Consider the following 20,049-nt stretch of genomic DNA (forward strand, 5'->3'; position numbering starts at 1 on the left):
ATTGCGTCATAACCGCACGTCGCACAGTAGAGAATTACCGTATGGACAGGAGGAGAAGCTCGCGGGCAATCGGGGGGACGTGGAGGCAAAGTGACTAAATAATTAATCAGAATACATAGCAAAAGTTTCTCCTGCTCCTAGCTCATGGACAGCTCCTACTCACGCTCTCCGTCTCTGCAAGATTTGGAAGGGAATGATACAGATTTCTCTTGGCACAGCTACTAGAAGACAGACGGGTTGCTCACGTCACATCTACGTCGTCAAGCCCAGTTTGAGTCTGCGCAGTACGGTCAGCCATCAGGAAGTTAGTGCTTCTAATTGACTTCACTTGTCTCCGTTGAATCCAATGGGGTCGCTGTGTCCAGTTTATATACTGTCTATGGGTATACACCCAAGTGTTTTCTACATGTTGATATTGAGAGACATAACAGTTATGTCAGATGTGCTTGCGATCACACCTGGACTGGTGATTGTCTGGGTTTCTTGTTTTTATTTTTTTAATACATAATTTTATATATTTTTTTTTTAATAACGAGTAGTTATTTGTAGTTTAGTACACACAGAGTTTGGCAAATGATAATTATTCTAATTTGCTTTATGAATATCCAGTAAGTTGTTAAATTGTCAAATGGTTAGTCCACTTTTTCCTTTAAAAATAGTCTTGATAATATATATTTTTGTAAAAACACTTGCATGTCCACCTATCATGTCCACACTCAGAGCCGCCTTAACCTAATGTTAGGCCCCGGGGCTGAGAGGTTTTGTAGGCCCCCCATCCCCTCAATTTATAGTCTCATTTTAAAAAAGTGTAATATGTAGGTAATCTACATCACATAATGCATTAGTTTCTTTCGAGACCTACAACAGTGAGTTTTTTTTATATTGTTTTCAATTTTAATATTGTTATTAACATATCACTGAGCACATAAACACAAGACACTTTATTTAACAACCACACACAGCAACTAAATTTCAACTTTATGCAAATGAGAAGCGATTTTCGCGAGCGACAACCAATAGGAAAGAAGCCTTTCAGTGGAGCTCAGCTCCCGTCACCGTCTCGAGTGCAGGAGAGACAGAAGAGTTCGAGGGCGATTTCACTGTTTTATATGATTTGACAGTAACTAACCACAAACATGGATATAATAAAATGATGCACGGAAAAGAAACTGTCGACAATCTCAGTGAGTTTATTCTGGATTTAGTGCATAAATCATTTTGTTTACAAATTAGACGCTTTGCAGTTGTTATATAGCCTACATGTTAAAGATTTTATTTTGGATGTGTTCATTGTGATTATATTGGCTGGGTTTATAAAAGTTTATAAAATTGAAAGGATCATTGCTTGGTGCATTTGGAAACAAAGCTTGTCTATTTCTAAATGTAATCGCGTGCATCGCTGATGATTATACTGTCCGTGTGTTGAAAAAAACGTCGATTAAACACACTCGCAAAAGACACCCCAAAGCGGAGACGTTAGCGGCACTGAGCGGACACGAACCGTAACGTCTCATTCGCGCCGCGGGACCTCTAGACGCGCATAAACGCGTCTTTGCATAGACTTAACATTGAAATCACTCGCGCCAGACGCTCTTTTCACGTTTGGTGTGAACGCACCATAACAATAACATTAGAGCGACAGCACTACCAACGTCCACAAGCGACTAGCGACATACAGCGACAAAATCTGACAAGTTAAAACAATATGACCTTTTCAGCTCATCATAAACCTGAACATGGGAGGCCCCTGAACTTGGGAGGCCCCTGGGCTTCAGCCCAGGTAAGCCCGTGCATTAATGCGGCCTTGTCCACACTATTGATTTTCTGCATCATCCTGTGGCTTGAAACATTCTGAACGCTGGATTTGTCAATATTATAGGCCTACGTTTTTGTTCCCTGTAAGATTTCACTAATATTTGTCACTACGAAGTTCTTATTCTGTAGTTTATTCTTAGATTTTCATATTTTGAATATTTTATGCTGTAAAGTTGTGTACACTATTGTTTATGCAGCAGTATAATCATAAAATAAGAGGCAGACATGCGAGTGCAGCTCAGCAACTGTAATGACAACAGAACAGCCAGCGAACAACCAGGGAAAAGCAATCGACTGCCGATCGCATGATTCATTACATTCCGTAACATCCCCCTTTACAAATATGAACTAAAGAATTCCCTTCTAAAATAAGAACAAAATACTATATATACTTTAGGCCAAATGACATTTAAAACGACTGCAATAAACTTCAAATTAGGCACTAATGACCTGAAGTATCGCTGACTATAGATTCCTTGTTACACTAACCGTTCTTTTCCTTTCCAAAAACTGCCACAGAAGCATTTCTAACCTATTACAAATCAAGCCTCTTGAGTGGCTTGGACAATCGGCCAGCCCTAGTGTAAGTGTGTCCATCTGATGATGAGGGTTTGACAGGGCCAAGTGAAGCCTGTGGTATGGGCTTCACAGGAGGTGAGTCAGCGGATGGAAGGGCCTCTGCAACACTCCCTTCCAGCATAAGAGGCAGTTCGGGTTCAGTACTGTCCAATGCTTGTGTGGTGGTTGACTCTGCCGTTCTTAGGTGCACTCTGTTTCGTCTATATAGGGATCCACACACATTCACAAGATAAGAGCGTGGTGCCACTTTCTGAAGGCAGGTGCCGACCCTCCATAGCGCAGGGTTTTCCCCTGGAAGGGGCTTCATGCGGATCCTCTCTCCTATGTTCAGCTCTGGCAGATCACGAGCTGACCTATCATAATAGGATTTTGCCAACTTCTTTTGTTGGTGAAGCCGCTCCACAACCCCAGTTACAACACTTGGCTCCAGAAGCTTGTTTGTTACTGGAAGAGATGTTTTCAGTCTCCGTGACATTAACCTTTGTGCAGGGCTATCCATGTATTCAGTAGAGGTGTTTCTCCAATGAAGGATTGCTTTCCAAGGGTCAGTTCTGTCATGCATAGCTTTGCACAGAAGGTAATTAGCAATCTTGACGGCTGACTCAGCCTTTCTATTTGTTTTAGGATGTCTTGGTGAAGAAGTGACATGCTCAAATTCCCAGCTTGAGGCAAAGCACAGCACCAAACTGAGGGCCATTATCTGTGATCACTCTTTCTGGCTGACCATGTCGAGCAAACTGAGCCTTGCAGCGCTTAATGACCGTCTCTGCAGATAGATCAGTAAGCAGTTCAATCTCCCAAAAATCTGAGAAATGATCCACAATTAGAAGATAGTCCTTTTGCCGGTGACTAAACCAGTCCATGCTGACGATCTGCCATGGCCTTGCTGGGGATGTCATGAGATAGCATGGTTTCCTTCTGTTGGTTGTGCGCAAATTCATTGCAAGTCGAGTAGTTACTCACAAAGTCTTTGATTTCTGCTTGCATATTAGGCCAATACAGTGTGTCACGGGCTTGACGATAACATGCGTCACCTCCTATATGGCTTGAATGTATGCACTTGAGCATCTCTGGACGTAGTGACTTGGGGATAATAGCTTTCTGTCCACGGAACAAAATACCATCTTTCACACTAATTTCATCTCGATAAGGCCAGAATTCTGGCCAGAGTTGTACATCATCTTGCTCTTTCTGCAGATGGCATATGGCGTGCCGCTGGTAAACTGATCGCTTGCCTGTACAGTCAGCAGTGGCCCTGCTCAACATGTCAAAGCCCCGGCTTGTAGACAACCTTGAGACTGTAGTTTTGAAGTGTCATGAGCATGCTTTGAAGTCGCTTGGGTGCACTGAGAAGTGGTTTGCTGAATATAGTGATCAAGAGTTTGTGGTCAGTCTCTGCTGTGACCAACTCTTGTCCATAAAGGTAATGGTGAAATCTTTGGCAAGCAAAAACAATACTGAGACACTCTTTCTCAATTTGAGCGTAATTTTTTACCCTGTCAGATGTAAATAGACATTTAAAATGAGCGTCTTTAAGATGTATATGGTTTATGTAAATCCACTTTGGAGACGTAAGTGTTATGTTGGGCATAAGGCTTGTTTGAGATGAATTTGAGATGTTTTAGAAATGTGCCCGAGTGCGGTCGTGTCAGATTCTGCAGTCGAGCGCAGTTGCTCTCCACTGACTGCGCTGATCAAAAGCACGATGGGAAACGACTTGCTTGATGACACAGCTTAATGCTCATTGGTTTAAACAACTGTGATGTATTGTTCTCTTTTAAAATGTTCGATTTTAAAACTCTGATATCATGTTTTATACGTTATGTGTGAATATTCCCAAACTATCTGACAGTGCGATCTCTATGGGTTATGCAATGTAATAAAAAAATAAAAAAAACATCTGTCTGTATTAAAGAAAAAATTATTGATAAACATGTATTTGGAATTGAATTAAATAAGTACTTTGGGTGTCTTGTTCATTATATTTATTTTCATATAAAAGCAACAGAACTTAAATTCCATCCAGTTTATTAGCAACACTGTGCACGAGCATGAATCCCGTGATATCCACCTGATCTCACAGGTGTCAGATCCACTGCGAGAAGAGAGAACTGTCCTGCACTTGCCTGCACTTTCTTCACTCCTCCCCTCACTGCAGCCGCCTACTTTCGCTTACATTTCAGGCGAGGCAAGGCGCATCTCAAACAAGCCTATATTAGAACGCACTTTAAGTATACGTATGTCCGAATCTCGCGAGATACCTGGTACGTCACCCAGGTAATTCTCGCCTACTCTTTTATGAATACTAAGGATTCATAAATACTTTTTCGCTCGCCTATGCTTTTCCCCTACTATATAGTAGGGAAGTATGCAGTTTCAAACGCAGCAATATACTTCAATGGAGACAAGTGAAGTCAATTAGAAGCTGATTAGAGGCACTCACTTCCTGATGGTCGAGCGTACTGCGCAGACTCAAACAGAGCTTGTCGACGTAGATGTGACGTGAGCAACCTGTCTGTCTTCTAGTAGCTGTGCCAAGAGAAATCTGAATCATTCCCGAATCTTGCAAAGATGGAGAGTGTGAGTAGGAGCTGTCCATGAGCTAGGAGCAGGAGCAACTTTATGACTCTCTATGGGCTTCTCCCTTGACTTTATCGGACTTTATGCCTCCACGTCCCCCCGATTGCCTGCGAGCTTCTCCTCCTGTCTATACGGTATCTCTCTACTCTGCGACAGAGAGTCACGTGGTTATGACGCAATCGTTAGCCTATTTTTACAAAAACTGCTTCTACAGGGCCATAGTGTAAGATACAAGGTAATGGAGCCTTTTATACATTGTCGTGTTTCTATAGAAATAAACAATGGAAAAATGGAGTCTTTAAACGCCTCAGATGTAAAGTTATTCGCTGTCAAATTGACGCCAAAATGAATGGGAGTCAATGGAATGCTAACAGCAGGAGATGGCTTGCTTGCCAATGGCGGCCCCCATAGAAGGTACGCTTTCCGGATGAAAAGTTTGTAGGTCTTGCAAATTGTGAGATTGTGTTTTACCATGGTAAAACTAGGTTTGTTTAACCATAAGAATATAATAGAAAAATAGACAAATTTTAACACGCATCAGAAATCATGTAAAAGCAACATCCCACAGTTTACAAATAAACCTGAGAGTCGTGTTGTGAATTCTTTCCTCTTCAAGCCTTGAATTTGTATTTGGTGTCATTTTATGTGTGCGTTCAAATCAAATAATTTCAAATAATTTTGTTTTGTATCATTGCGACAAAGTGCAAGTTGACAAAGAGGACATGTCTTTTGTTTTTTTCTTCCAAAAAGGCAAATGCAAACAAACCTGATAATTTGATTAAATGGTGGCACCAAAAGAATGCACACAGTTATTTCCTGATATGTTTATGATTACTCTCAGTACTGTAAGAACAATTAACAGGCATTAATGTCTACTATTAATGCTCACCATTATGCATTTGGATATAAAATTCCCAATGTTTATTTTAATGAAGTTCCTAAACGCAAGTTAGGGAGGAGTGAGCCCATCTAATCTTTCAATCAACAGCCTGAGTATATAAGCAGCCGCTTACCTCTCTCTAGCATCAAGCTGTTCCAGTATCCCTCCACCTCCCCAAACTCCACCTTCATCTCCGGTACCTTGCCCTTCAATTATCATATCCTACATTTAGCCACTGGGGGGTATATCAGAGCTCGAGTTGAAGCTGCTTCATCGAGCCCCTCTTCAGTGGACAGCAAGCCAAATAAGTTTAACCTAATATCTGAAAGATTTTATGGGCAAACAAACTCGTTAAATGGATAAACATTGGGAATATGAATCATAATGTGTCCGGTCACTTCTGACCGCGAAGATAACAAGTTATACTCCCAAATGAGGAGTTAATTATTGTTTAATATCTTTGTTATTATTTCTAATTATATATTTCTAAAATACTGACCGCCACTGATGTGACAGAGGACGTTCCGCTTCCTTGAACTTCCTGTTCCTCCGATCAGTCTTGCTGTTGGAATTCCTAAAGCAGAAGAAAGCTGATGCTGACCTGTATAACTTGTTAGGGGTTAACAGTTTAGGACCCAAAGACCAGATGTTTGAAAGAAGACCCAGAGTCAGAATTATAAAAAATGTAAGAAAAGTTTTACTGAAGATAGTTTGCAGTTTCATCAGCAGAAGTCAGCTTCAAGACTCACACAGGAGTTCGTAGGACGCCCCGCTTACAGTAACAAAGATCACAGCAGTTATACCATTTCCAAGGTCTAAGCTACGTCATTGCTTACAGGTTGAATGATTCTCATTGGCTAAGAAATAGATAAACATAGTCATTTTCTACACATATACAGATAGACTGAAGCATATCTCCATCTGATTATGCAGCTGACACTCAGACCCTGAAGTTAGGCACGTCGTGACCTTCCAGGTCGCAGATTTGGGTTGCTGGGTGCCAGCATGTCCAGAACAACAACTCAGTCAATCTCCAATAATGCCAGTGGTTCCTTAACCTGTAACCAAGAAGACTAACACACACACCGGCACACAGCTTTTCCAAGGTTGGATTCAGCCAAACTCTAACTATAAACAGGATTCCTCTCAAAACATCAAGATAATGCGTTCTTTCTCTCAAGGAGAACTACACTTTAGTCTAACTGGAAAGTACGGCTTTAACAAAGAAATGGTCTCTTAAACTATTGGCTTCAATGACCCCTATATGTTTAAACACGTTGAAGACCTTTCTCAAACACAAAACCAGTCCCTATTTCATTTCTGGAAGCCGGGCTGAATGAGCAAGCACTGTTACTGCATTCAGATATCAAATACAGACATTAGAGAATACATGAAAATAATTTTCCAGTAATCACACTGGTAACTTCTATAACAAAGTAAATTTTCTCTGTATTTTCTGATTTTAAACTATAGCGCCACCTAGTGAACATTATCTACAGTAATGCTGTAGCACAGAGGCCTCAGAGAATCTTAAAGGGATAGTTCACACACAAAATAATAATTCTGTCATCATTTACTCTCCCCAAACCTGTATGAGTTTCTTTACTGTGACTGGTTTACTTTAAAGAGATAGAGAAGAGAAGTTCTACCAGAAAGACTCGGGAGAATTAATACTGTGACAATAAACATTTATTTAAGAGCTCAGCAAACAATCAAATTCTTTGGCGTAGGCCCCGTCCGTAACTCGCATTCCGAGGGTACGGAATCTGCATATCCTGCCTGAAGACGAAGGCAGGGGCGCAGCTCACCCCCTGCGAAGTAAGGAAGGGGGCCATCTGGTGGTGGTGGGGTGGAAGGAGGAGAGGACATCCTGGCGTCTTCAGGGTAGAGGGGAGAGCCCGTCTGGAGGTGATGGGGAGGATGGAGGGGAGGACCCAGCATAGAAATGTTAGGGAGATGAAGGAAAATTCCCGTCTTGGTGGTGGATGGGGAGGATGGAGGTGGTTGAAGCGACAGCATCTGCGAACTCAGACATGTGTAAGTACCACCCTTTTATACTGGCTATTAGGATATGATTGGATAGAAGAGAAGGTAATACATGACGTGAACGATTGAGTCTTCCTGGCAGAACTTGCGCTAGGCTTCATTTTTCTACTCTTTCTCTCAGGACACAGAACAATGTGAAAAGACCAGAATATGTGACTAGCTTTCTATATATATTTTTTCCTTCAAAACGATGACCTTATTTTATCACTATCTACTGTAAAAAGAAGCTGTGCTGAATTTCCATACAGATCAAAAGACATTAAACATAAACAGCAATATAAATAGGCATCTTTAATAGAATAATCTCTACTATGTCCTGATAGAAGGAAAATATTTTTTATAAGGTTTAATTTTATACTCTTTTATACAGTTCCATATTTGTATCTCTACTTCATATCAGCACCATCAGATATTTAACAGTCCTATATTTTATTTGAAGATGTATTCAACTGTATCAATAAAAAATGAGCATTTAAATTAATCTGATGTGTGTTGAAATGTGTCTATTATTCTATTCTATTCTTATGGTTAAACAAACCTAGTTTTACCATGGGGCAAACATTTGACATGGTAAATTGGTAATAGACCTACAATGTCTTCTTCTTCTACTTCTTCTTCTTCTTCTTCTACTAATTTTTTGTTTTTACCATGATCATAATATCATGGTGTTTTCAAGATCCATAGTGTTGTGTATGAATATGGTAATAATCATACAGTGATATATATTGAGGAATTACCATCTGATTTACCTCAGTATTATCACAGACTATTTTGTAATTTAAATGGTAGATACAGCTTTGATATACTTTATCAATTTTATCATAGTTTGGTTTATTTTGATGTATATAAAAACACAAATACAGACACTTTCACTTTGTCAGGTTGAGATGGGAGAAAACAATGGCATGAATAATTATGAAAAGTTGAAAATAAAAATTTTAAACAAGCATTATATTTTCACAATATAATTTGCAATTATAGCTAGAATTATAGATTTTAACAATGAAAAACAAATTATGAAAATATATCAAAACATGTTTAGATTTGTAATTATATAAATCATTTTCATTGTGTATTTCATATTACGGCAAAAAATTCATTTATTGTAATCGACAGGCGTGATGATCAGTGGAGTTGAGTTTTTACCTTCAGCATTAAAGTACGGGCTAAAATATGGATAGAGTTTCCCAGTGAAAGACTGATCAGTGAAAGAGTAGAGATGAGAGCTGGACTCCACATCATAAAAGGAGACCAGACCCTCCTCATAATCTACAAACACACCGACCCGCTGCGGCTTCACTCTCACACACAGAGAGAGAGGAGGATCAGCACAGGCTTTATATTCATTCTCATTCATCAGCCGCACAGTCCAGTGTCCGTTACTGGGACTCAGTGTGATTGATCCCTTCCTGTTAATGGATTCTCTGACCACTCCTATAGTCCATTTAGTCTTTCCCTTCACCTGCACCTCAAAATAAAATCTCCCTGAAGAGAAACCCTCCTTTCCCAGGACACATACACATGGATCAAATCTCTCTGGTTTGTCTGGGAGTTTCTGTCTAATGTCTCCATGTCTCACTTGTTTTCCATCATCAGACAGGATGAGTTTAGGATGAGCTGTATCAGGATCCAGAGTCACATCCACTGAGAAAACAGAGAATATAAATCACAAATTCACAATACATATATTTAGTGATGATGTTTGTAATATGTAATCAGTGTTTATTCATACTGTCGGTCAGTGATGAAGCTGTGAGTATCTGAATGTAATCTAGTGTAGTGCAGACAGCACACTGTACCTGCATACTGCTGTCTCCTCTTCAGTTCTGTAGAGAGACATGACAATAAAACACCATCAGATCTTTGACATGTTTATGTGTGGAATTAAAGACAAGATTTAAAGTTATATTTAAAGAATTGTGTACAACATTGAGTTGCCATTAAGGGAAAATTTTAGGGACTTTTAATTTTACTTTTATTTTGATTTGATTTTCATTTTAATTTGATTTTGCTGTAGACCTGGAGTTTGGGGTTAGAGGTTATTTCCTGTATAGAAGAAAGGAAGCTGACAGTATGTGTGCACATTTAATCCATCTGTTGTTAGCACTAGAGGCAATGTCGTAAGTACAAAATTCATTGTTATGTTAATAAGTTAATGTTACAACCGTTTAAAAAAGGAAAGACTACACATAGTTACAATATTTATTTATTTACAGGTATATTTCATTAGACAAGATTTATGTTAAAACAGTCAAACTTTATTCCATTGTTATAGTTTTCACTCTGTCATGTAAGATGATGTTGGAAGCAGGGGCGTAATTTGTGGGTGGGTTGGGGGGGAGATAACCCCCCCCCCCCCCCAATATTTAAATCTATGCATTACAACCCCCCCAATATTTATACCATGATCACATGAAAAGGAGGCATCAGGAGGCATACCCAAACTTCAACCCCCCCAATGTTCAAACCAAATCTACGCCCTTGGTTGGAAGCCACAGTAAACAGCAAGAAATTGCTCACTACGACTTGTCGTCATTTTGCATCAGAGTTAGCTGGTTGTATAGCTACAGTTGCTACACTGCAGTGAGGACAACACAGTGAAAAGACAGAGAAAAGTTAGTGTTGAACATCGTGGCAAGATGGAAGGAAAACGTCCTAAGAAGAGAGACTGAGCTTGAAACACTCGCCATGTGTCGTGAAGCAGCGGCTGCTGAAGCTGAAGCAGCTGTTTGGGAATCGGCTGACACAATGGCGAAGTGTATTCTGTTGGATGAAACAGGCTCGTCAGGAGAAGATAAAATGGAGCGGACAAGCGAATACGTCCAAACTCTTTTTGGCCCAACTAGCTCCCCAAAGCGAGCAGCTACGAAGGCTTGCCATCGGGCATTTCAGCCTGCTACAGATGGCACTCTCATTTTCAGTCCGAACAACCCCTTCTCTTCATATCAGCAGGTTCCTGTTTCTTCACATGAGCCACGACAGGCTAATAACATAGGCAATGTGAATTTATCAAAGGATGGTCTAGACGATGCTTATGTTCCACCGGCAGTCAAACTGTCATATGGTCAGACTTTATTTGACAGAGAGGATGCTCAAGTCGATTCAAAGAAGTTTCACACTGACTTGAATATTTCTGCTCCGTGCTACTACCCCCGGCTAAAAACTGACCAGGGTGTGTCTGCAAATGAACATCTTGCGCAATATTTAGCTCGACGTGACCTGGTGAGTGCAAGCTTGTATGAGTTTGATGATAAACCGGAAAATGATTGTGCTTGGCAGTCTTCATATAAAAATGCTACACAAGGGCTGGGTCTCACTGCTACTGAGGAGCTAGACTTAATGACTCAATGGCTTGGCAAAGAATCCAGCAACCGAGTGAAACGCCTGCGTTCAGTGCATGTAGCAAGTCCAGACATAGCACTTAGAAAAGCATGGGAACATCTTCAGGAATGCTACGCAGCACCAGAGGTAGTTGAAAAGGCCCTCTTCACTCGACTCGACAAGTTCCCTAAGGTTTCGCGAAAGAAAATCTGAAGCTAAGGGAGCTAGCAGATCTGCTGATGGAAGTGCAGTGTGCTAAGGAAGACAGCTACTTTCCAGGTTTGTCCTACCTGGATACTGCACGAGGCATTGAACCTATTGTAGCCAAGCTGCCTTATGGACTTCAGGAAAAATGGATTTCTGCGTGTTCAAGGTATAAAGAAGGAAACGGAGGATGGTTTCCACCATTTGAATTCTTTACCAGATTCATGTGCTATGAGGCAAAGAAAAGGAATGATCCCAGTATTGTCCTTTTAAATGCTAGCGAATATTCTGTAAAGGCTGAAAGTCCCCAACTTAAAAGCACCAAGAACCCCATTGCAGTTCATAAGACCAATGTCTCCCCAGCAGAGTCAAGCACTTCCAGTGATCCAAATAAGAGCTGCCCAATACATGCAAAGCCACATCCACTGAAGAAGTGCAAAGCCTTTAGAGCCAAAGATCTTCAAGACAGGAAAGCCTTTCTGAAAGAGAGAGGATTCTGCTTTAAGTGTCGTGGCTCAAATAGTCATGTGGCGAAGGACTGCACTGCAGTAGTGAAATGTTCTGAGTGTGACAGCACCAAACATGTCTCAGCTATGCATCCGGGCCCTCCACCACAGACGGCTCCTGTAACCTCGTTACAGAATGGCGGGGAGGGAGAAGAGGATAACAACAGCAGGGAAGTCATCAGCTCAAGCTGCACTGAAGTATGTGGTGCAGGACAAGTTGGGAGGTCATGTTCCAAGATATACCTAGCAAAGGTGTATCACAAGGGCTGTCCAGATAAAGCCATCAAGGCATATATCGTTTTAGATGACCAAAGCAACCAGTCATTGGCGAGGTCCAGTTTCTTTGACCTTTTCAGCATTCAGAGTAAGCCATATCCTTACGTGTTCCAGCACAGAGGAAACATTTGGCAGAAGGGCTGAAGATTTTATGGTCAAAGCACTTGATGGGAAAGTGACAATCCCTCTCCCTCCGCTTATTGAATGTAACGACTTACCTGACAACTGGGCTGAAATTCCCACGCCGAACGCCGCTCTTCATCAACCTCACCTCGTCAAAGTAGCAGAACACATTCCCGAGTTGGACCCCACTGCGGAGATCCTCCTGCTGCTTGGTAGAGACATAATTAGAGTGCACAAGGTAAGGGAACAGGTAAATGGCCTTCCTAATGCCCCTTTTGCTCAACGCCTTGACCTAGGTTGGGTGTTGGTTGGAGAGGTCTGCCTAGGGAATGCGCACAAGCCAAATGTCAGCACTTACAGGACAACAGTGCTTGGTTGTCGACGGCCCCCGCTCCTCCAACCGTGCACAAGTTTTATGCATGTCAGGGATGAGCTTCATGGCAAAGAGCCCAGGAAGATTGTCTTAGGGCCCAGCAGGGCTAAAGAAGACAGGCTGGGTAAAAATGTATTTGACCGCACCGAACAGGACAACAAGCTGGCACCATCAATTGAGGATGAGATTTTCTTGAACATAATGGACAAATAAGTCATTTACAGAAATCACACTGTAAAAAATTCACACAGTTGGGTCGCTCCACTAACGTTCAGGCAGCCTAGAGAATGGTTGCCTAACAACCGCAGCCAAGCACTCAAACGATTTGAATCACTTCAATGCAACCTGAGGAGAAGCCGGAGATGGAACAGCAATATGTGACATTCATGGGTAAACTGCTGGAAAATGATCATGCTGAGGTGGTGCCAGGACTAAGGGAAGATGAAGAGTGTTGGTACTGTTGTAAAGTTTTCTTGTTCGAAGCAGAGACCAGTGAGACAGTTGGGATCGCGTTCAACAGAAGTTATTCTTTATTGAGAACTCCTCTGTACGCGGCTGTAGAAACGTCCAACATGATCTAACTGAGGGAACTTTACATGGTATCTTATAGGCCATTCAGTGGGCTGTCCTTAAAGGTGCTGAACTTACACACAGCCTTAGAGATGACTACTGAATCTAATCATCTAAAGACAATAGAGGCAATTACCCCCAACTGAGATAATAGTACCCCCAAATGGTATAATTTGATACGCTGTAGACCTGGAGTTTGGGGTTAGAGGTTATTTCCTGTATAGAAGAAAGGAAGCTGACAGTATGTGTGCACATTTAATCCATCTGTTGTTAGCACTAGAGGCAATGTCGTAAGTACAAAATTCATTGTTATGTTAATAAGATGATACAAGACCGTTTAAAAAAGGAAAGACTACACATAGTTACAATATTTATTTACATGTATTAACAAGTATATTTTTATTAGACAAGATTTATGTTAAAACAGTCAAACTTTATTCCTTTGTTACAGTTTTCACTCTGTCATGTAAGATGATGTTGAAAGCCACAGTAAACAGCAAGAAATTGCTCACTACGACTTGTCGTCATTTTGCATCAGAATTAGCTGGTTGTATAGCTACAGTTGCTACACTGCAGTGAGGACAACACAAACATCATGTTTTATCTGATCAATGTTACTCTGCTGATATTTAGAGAATCCCTGAACTCCTATTGTGTTTGAGCTTGTTTTGTGAACAATTTATGACATTTTTATTTTAGATATTTTATGCCTAATGTTATTCATCTCAGTTTTGGAGTGTATTAGTGTTGTGGTTATTCAGCAAAGACAACGCTATAAAGAATAACCTTAGAGAAAATTAAAATGAAAGCCCAGCACTGCGAAGCAGGTCAGACATTTTCCTCTAAAAAAAAGAACAAATCTGCATGAATAGACATTCATGATGTCTATCGATTTGATTTTCTTCTGATAAACTGATTCTATCTGACACATAATCAAAACATTTAGATGAAACCACTGAAAAGACTGAAAATTGCAGAAAATGAATGTTTCTTTCTGTTGTTTCTCATCTAAAAGTGTTCACAGATTTACTAAAGCCTCAAGGTTAAAATTACAAATGATTTACTTCTAGCATCTGACCAAGGCTGTATCTCAATACTAGTTTTACTTGATCTTAGTGCTGCGTTCGATACTATACATCACACAATACTCTTAGATCGACTACAAAATTATACTGGTGTTCAAGGACAAGCATTAAGTTGGTTTAGATCATACTTATCTGACCGCTACCATTTTGTCTATTTAAATGGAGAAAAATCGATCATAACTCCAGTAAACTATGGAGTACCGCAGGGATCTGTGTTAGGCCCTCTGTTATTCTCAATATATATGCTGCCACTTGGAAATATTATAAGGAAACATGGAATTAGTTTCCATTGTTATGCTGATGACACTCAAATCTATATTTTATCACGGCCAGATGAAAACGCTAAATTATCCAAATTGACAGAGTGTGTTAAAGATATAAAAGATTGGATGACGCGTAATTTTCTTTTATTAAATCCAGACAAGACAGAGGTACTAATCATCGGTTTAAAAAAACGCCCACAAAACCTCTCACACTACAACTTTAACATAGTAGGATGTCCTGTTACTTTATCCTCTACAGTAAAAGACCTGGGTGTTATACTAGACTGCAACCTGTCTTTTGAAAATCATATTTCATATGTTACAAGAACAGCCTTTTTCCACCTTAGAAACATTGCTAAGCTACGTAATATGCTATCTGTTTCTGATGCAGAAAAATTAGTTCATGCATTCATGACCTCGAGACTAGATTACTGTAATGCTTTATTAGCCGGTTGTCCTGCATCCTCAATAAACAAGCTACAGTTAGTCCAAAATGCCGCCGCTAGAGTTCTTACTAGATCAAGAAAATATGATCATATAACACCAATTTTATCATCACTACATTGGTTACCTATAAAGTTCCGTATTAATTACAAGGTATTGCTACTGACTTATAAAGCCCTAAACGGCTTAGCTCCAGTCTATTTAACTGATCTTCTATCGCCCTATAATCCATCGCGCTCTTTAAGATCACTAAATTCGAGGCTTTTGGTCATACCTAGGATATCCAGATCCACCAAAGGAGGGAGAGCATTTTCACATTTAGCTCCAAAACTATGGAATAGTCTTCCTGATACTGTTCGTTGCTCAGACTCGCTCTCCCAGTTTAAAACTAGATTAAAGACGCATCTCTTCAGCCAGGCATTCATATAATACTTTTAATCTTACAGTTAAATCCGACCTCTAGTTCATAAACGCCAGAGGAGAACTGGCCCCCGACTGAGCCTGGGTTCTCCCAAGGTTTTTTTTTTTCTCCATTAGGTCACCTGATGGAGTTTTTCGGTTCCTTGCCACTGTTGCTTTTGGCTTGCTCAGTTGGGGATATTTGGGATATTTAATTTAATTAATCAATCAACAATACTATTGATCAGCATTACCAAACTTGGAATTTTTTCACTAGAAACAAGCATTGATGTATTATTTTAATTTAATACTGTGAAGCTGCTTTGATACAATCTGTATTGTGAAAAGCGCTATATAAATAAACTTGACTTGACTTGACTTGACTTCTGGTTACAGTGATGAAGCTTCTAGTACAAGATGAATTTACTGCATGTTTTCTGAAATTAGAGATGAATATGACCTGCTCTCTTCAAGAAGAACTGTGATGATAATGAGACACAAACACATGATCAAACACTTCTCTTATTTCAGCTTTAACAGACTCATTCTTCATTATTGATATTAAAAGATAATAAATATATGTATCTGTACGGTGTGTTTGATATTGCTGTACCAGTTTGCGTGAGTTTCTCCTGTAGAAAGTCCTGCAGTTTAGTCAGAGCTCTCCTCAGAGTCTCCAGACTCTCATCAGTCTTCACACTGATCTCAGACCAGTTCCTGGTGTTTCTAGAGCTGCACAGGGATGAGTAAATCTACAGCAGGAGAGAGGAGAAATCCTTCAGCATGGGGAGTGTTATGGTGTCATATACTGCATTATCATTGATCAGAGAGATGTTGACTGACCTGTAGGAGGTGGAGGTCGTCTTCAGTGTGTGAGAGCTGCTCCAGCTCAGTGTTTCTCATCTTTAGCTCAGTGATCTCCTGCTCCAGCTCTTCAATGAGCTCTTCCTCCTGTTTCTCTGCTGCTTTCTGCTGCTCCTCCATCATCTCCAGCAGTTCAGTCTGACATCTCTCAATGGAGCGGATGAGATCAGTGAAGAGCTCCACACGGGCTGCTTTCTCCTTCTCTGTGTTTCTCTGCTCAACCAGGACAATCAACACATTATTAGTGGCGTTTGTTAAGAGAAGAATCAGTGTTATTATTTCTCATACTTCATTGTTTTTAGGCGGTTTTCAAAATCCCTCATTCTGCACCGTTTGCACTGAATGATTCCTCAAATCATGTGTGTTGTTGAGGAGAGATGTGTTATTACTTTACTAAGTGATCAGGGAATCACAGACGTGTCGATATTCAGGCCACCAGTGTGACTGTGAGTGTGAAATTGCTTTTATACAACAATTCAATAAACAATGATAGATATTAAAATTAATTTAATTAAATTATTTTAAACTCACTTTTCTGACTTCTGCTGAGTGTTTGACGTCTTGAATCTTCTTGATTCTGTCCTGGATCATCTGCTGTGTGTCTTTCTGTGTCTTCATCAGTTGAGTCTATAGACAGAGAACAACACACAATATGTTTTCATAACTGATTCATTTATATTAAAGAACATGTGATTCCTCATGATAAGAGCCATTTAAAATCAGTTTGTTAGTAACTTCTACCTTCTTCTCTTCACTCTCCTCTTCTAAAGAAACAGTGTTGTGGTTCTGGTGGTCTTTCAGCACACATTGGACACACACATGTCTGATCATCTCTACAGAACAGCTCCAGAGGTCTCTCATGTTTCTGACATATATAGTCCTCCAGATTACTCACAGGATTGATCAGTTTGTGTTTCTTTAAACCTGCCATTCTCAAATGACGCTCCAGGTGAGTTTCACAGAAAGAGCTCTGACACACCAGACACGACTTCAGGGCTTTCAGCTTTCTTTCCTCACAGACGTCACACAGAACTTCAGGTTTTTTCTCAGGACTTTTCTTTTTATAGTGAACTACAACTTCTCGGAGTGTGGAGTTAATCTTGAGATCAGGTCTGTGCTTGAATGTTTCTTTACAATATGGACAGTTGCAGGTCTGGCTGTTGTCCCAGCTCTTATTCAGACAGGTCTTGCAGAAGTTGTGTCCACATGGAGTGCTGACTGGATCAGTGAACACGTCCAGACATATAGAGCACTGAAGCTCCTCAGTCAGTGGACCGCTGGAGGAAGACATCACTGGAGAGAGAAATGAAGAAGATAAATCACCTACACTAATAGTCTAAAGTTTGGAAACACATTTGACTTTTTGATTTACTGGCTTTTGCTTGAAGGACTTAAATAACAATAATAATTATTATTATTAGCCTTATTATTATAAATGGGCTCATTTAATACTGTTTATAAAGAATCCTATGATGCACCTCATAAAGTTGGTTGAATGTAAAGAATGTCTAGAGACAAAGAGTGATGTCTTTGAAGAAACTCAAATACATTAGAGATCATGTACAGTCAGCCGGTCATTACTGCAAAATGAACCCAGACAAGCTGATCAGAACCCTAATGTGAAGCTCATTACACAAACACTTACTGTACCAAATAAATAAATACACGAAGGAGCAATGTTGATTTGAAATCTTGATTTGAAATTATTTTATTTTCTGCTGCTGTACACTCCTGAACTACATATTAAATATTATATGAGAAGAGTGAAAGTTATTCATGCACTAATTCATTCTTCTTGTTTTTTTATTTTTTGTTTATTGACTTACATGGACGTGTATCCTCAATACTCCGTCTCCTGGTTTTTCTTGCTTGTGTTGATGTTGGTGAAGATTCTGCCATTGTTCTTCCCTCTTCGTTTTCAAGAATAGAAATGTTATTGATTGATCAAAGAACTTATAAGAAACATCTAAGCCTATATTTGCTCCTAGTGTGTATTTAGTCACTGAGGTTTAAATGAAATCTTACCTCGAGTCCGGCTTAGTTTTACTTATTCATCATAATATTATTTCAAGTCAGATTTATAATTTATATCAAATTGGTTTGTTAACTTACAGAACTGAACTTTGACCTGCTCTTTTGATAACTTTTTTTGAGAACTTTTTTTTTGAGAACTCAACTGAACTTTTGACCCAAAGTGATATAATTTCCAACAAAACTATATATATTATCTCTTCACATATCTCTTCATATCTCTTCACAAAATACATTATATAGTCAAGTGTAGTTTTGATCTAGTTTATTATAAATGTGATTTTCATCTGCAGTTTAGCAGGTTTGTGTTCAGTGAATCTGCAGGTCATTTACTTCCTGTTTCTTTAGTCTTTCTGCCATGTGACAAAATGACAGAAACACCAAACTTTGCTTTACAACCAATCAAATTACATATTTAAATACAATTCTGATACCATTTCAGTGCAGTAAACAACTAAAATAGTTGAGTATTTGATATGCTTAAACCTGGTTCTGTTCAACTTGTTCCAGTTTGACATAAACCTACTAAACCAGTTCACTTCCATTAGAAACCTGTTCAGCACAATCTCTCTTATATTTCTATCTCTTACCTGTGAGGATCAGATGTGTCCACAAGACTCTTTGAACGGATCAATAAATATTCTGTAGTTTAAAGAGGTTTATCGTTTCAGGAGTCCATATTGTTGTTGATCAAGTTAGTTTCACTTTCTCTGAATCTCTCTGAACTACAGTGATGTCAGAGAGTGATGTCAGAGCTCCTCCTACATGTATTTCATGTGTTGTCTAATGGTATCCATTGTTGGGAAAATGTTTTTGTTAGGTACTGTATATGCCTCAAATATTAAAAAATATAATGTTGATTTGTTCTCTGATATTGAAAATGAGATTAACAAAGTAAGAAAAAGATTTCATGATCTTGAAATGATTCTAGGTGGGGACTTTAATATTGTCCCAGATGTTAAGATGGATAGAAATCCTATTCCTATAAGATCATCTACAGGCGATTCAGAGCTATCTATATTCTGTGCAAGTTTAGGGGTAATTGATATATGGAGATATAAACACCCACATTTGAAAGAGTTCACATGGAGTAATAGAGATAAATCTAAACAGTCAAGAATCGATTTTTGGTTAATTTCTAATTTATTAGAACAAAATACAAACAGAGTATCAATTGAACCATCGATATTGTCTGATCACAAAATGATTTATCTTCTCATTAAAATGAATAACAAAAGTTCATATAAAATCTCTTATTGGAAACTAAAAATAAATAATTGGAAATTGATAGTTTTCAACATGAAATTAAGAAGATAATACAAACATATTGAGCTAAGCAAACAAATTTATACTGTAAAAATTGGGAGTTTATGAAGTTTCAGATTAGATTTAGTGCAATTGATAAAGGCAAAGAAGTTGCAAAGTCTAACAAGTCAAAGGAAGAGGAAATCATTAGAGCTCTTTGTAACATCACTAATAATAAAACTGATGGGAATTCTAATGTGTTAATGAATCTGCAGGCTGAGTTAGATAAATTAATCAAGGCAAAAGGAACATTTGTTAGATGACGAAGACGTTGGTTAGAGGAAGGGGAAACTAATTCCAGATACTTTTATAATTTGGAGAAAAGGAATGGAGAGTATACATCTATTAGAAAGCTTAATATTAATGGCCATGAAACACAGGACCC

At 39.3% G+C, this 20,049-nt stretch overlaps 1 pseudogene across 1 annotated transcript; it reads right to left on the reverse strand.

The window, feature by feature from the left end:
- Positions 1-7,532: 7,532 nt before the first annotated feature.
- LOC311094059 (E3 ubiquitin-protein ligase TRIM39-like) lies at positions 7,533-19,095 on the reverse strand (annotated as a pseudogene). Its single transcript, XR_014609648.1, has 8 exons — positions 18,950-19,095; positions 18,155-18,238; positions 17,070-17,621; positions 16,860-16,955; positions 16,308-16,541; positions 16,078-16,216; positions 9,700-9,726; positions 7,533-9,544 (listed from the first exon to the last, which is right to left on the reverse strand). The product of XR_014609648.1 is annotated as an E3 ubiquitin-protein ligase TRIM39-like (transcript).
- Between the last annotated feature and the right edge of the window lie 954 nt (positions 19,096-20,049).

Source organism: Abramis brama (genome assembly GCF_963993115.1).
Source record: "Abramis brama genome assembly, chromosome: 12".
NCBI lineage: Eukaryota > Metazoa > Chordata > Actinopteri > Cypriniformes > Leuciscidae > Abramis > Abramis brama.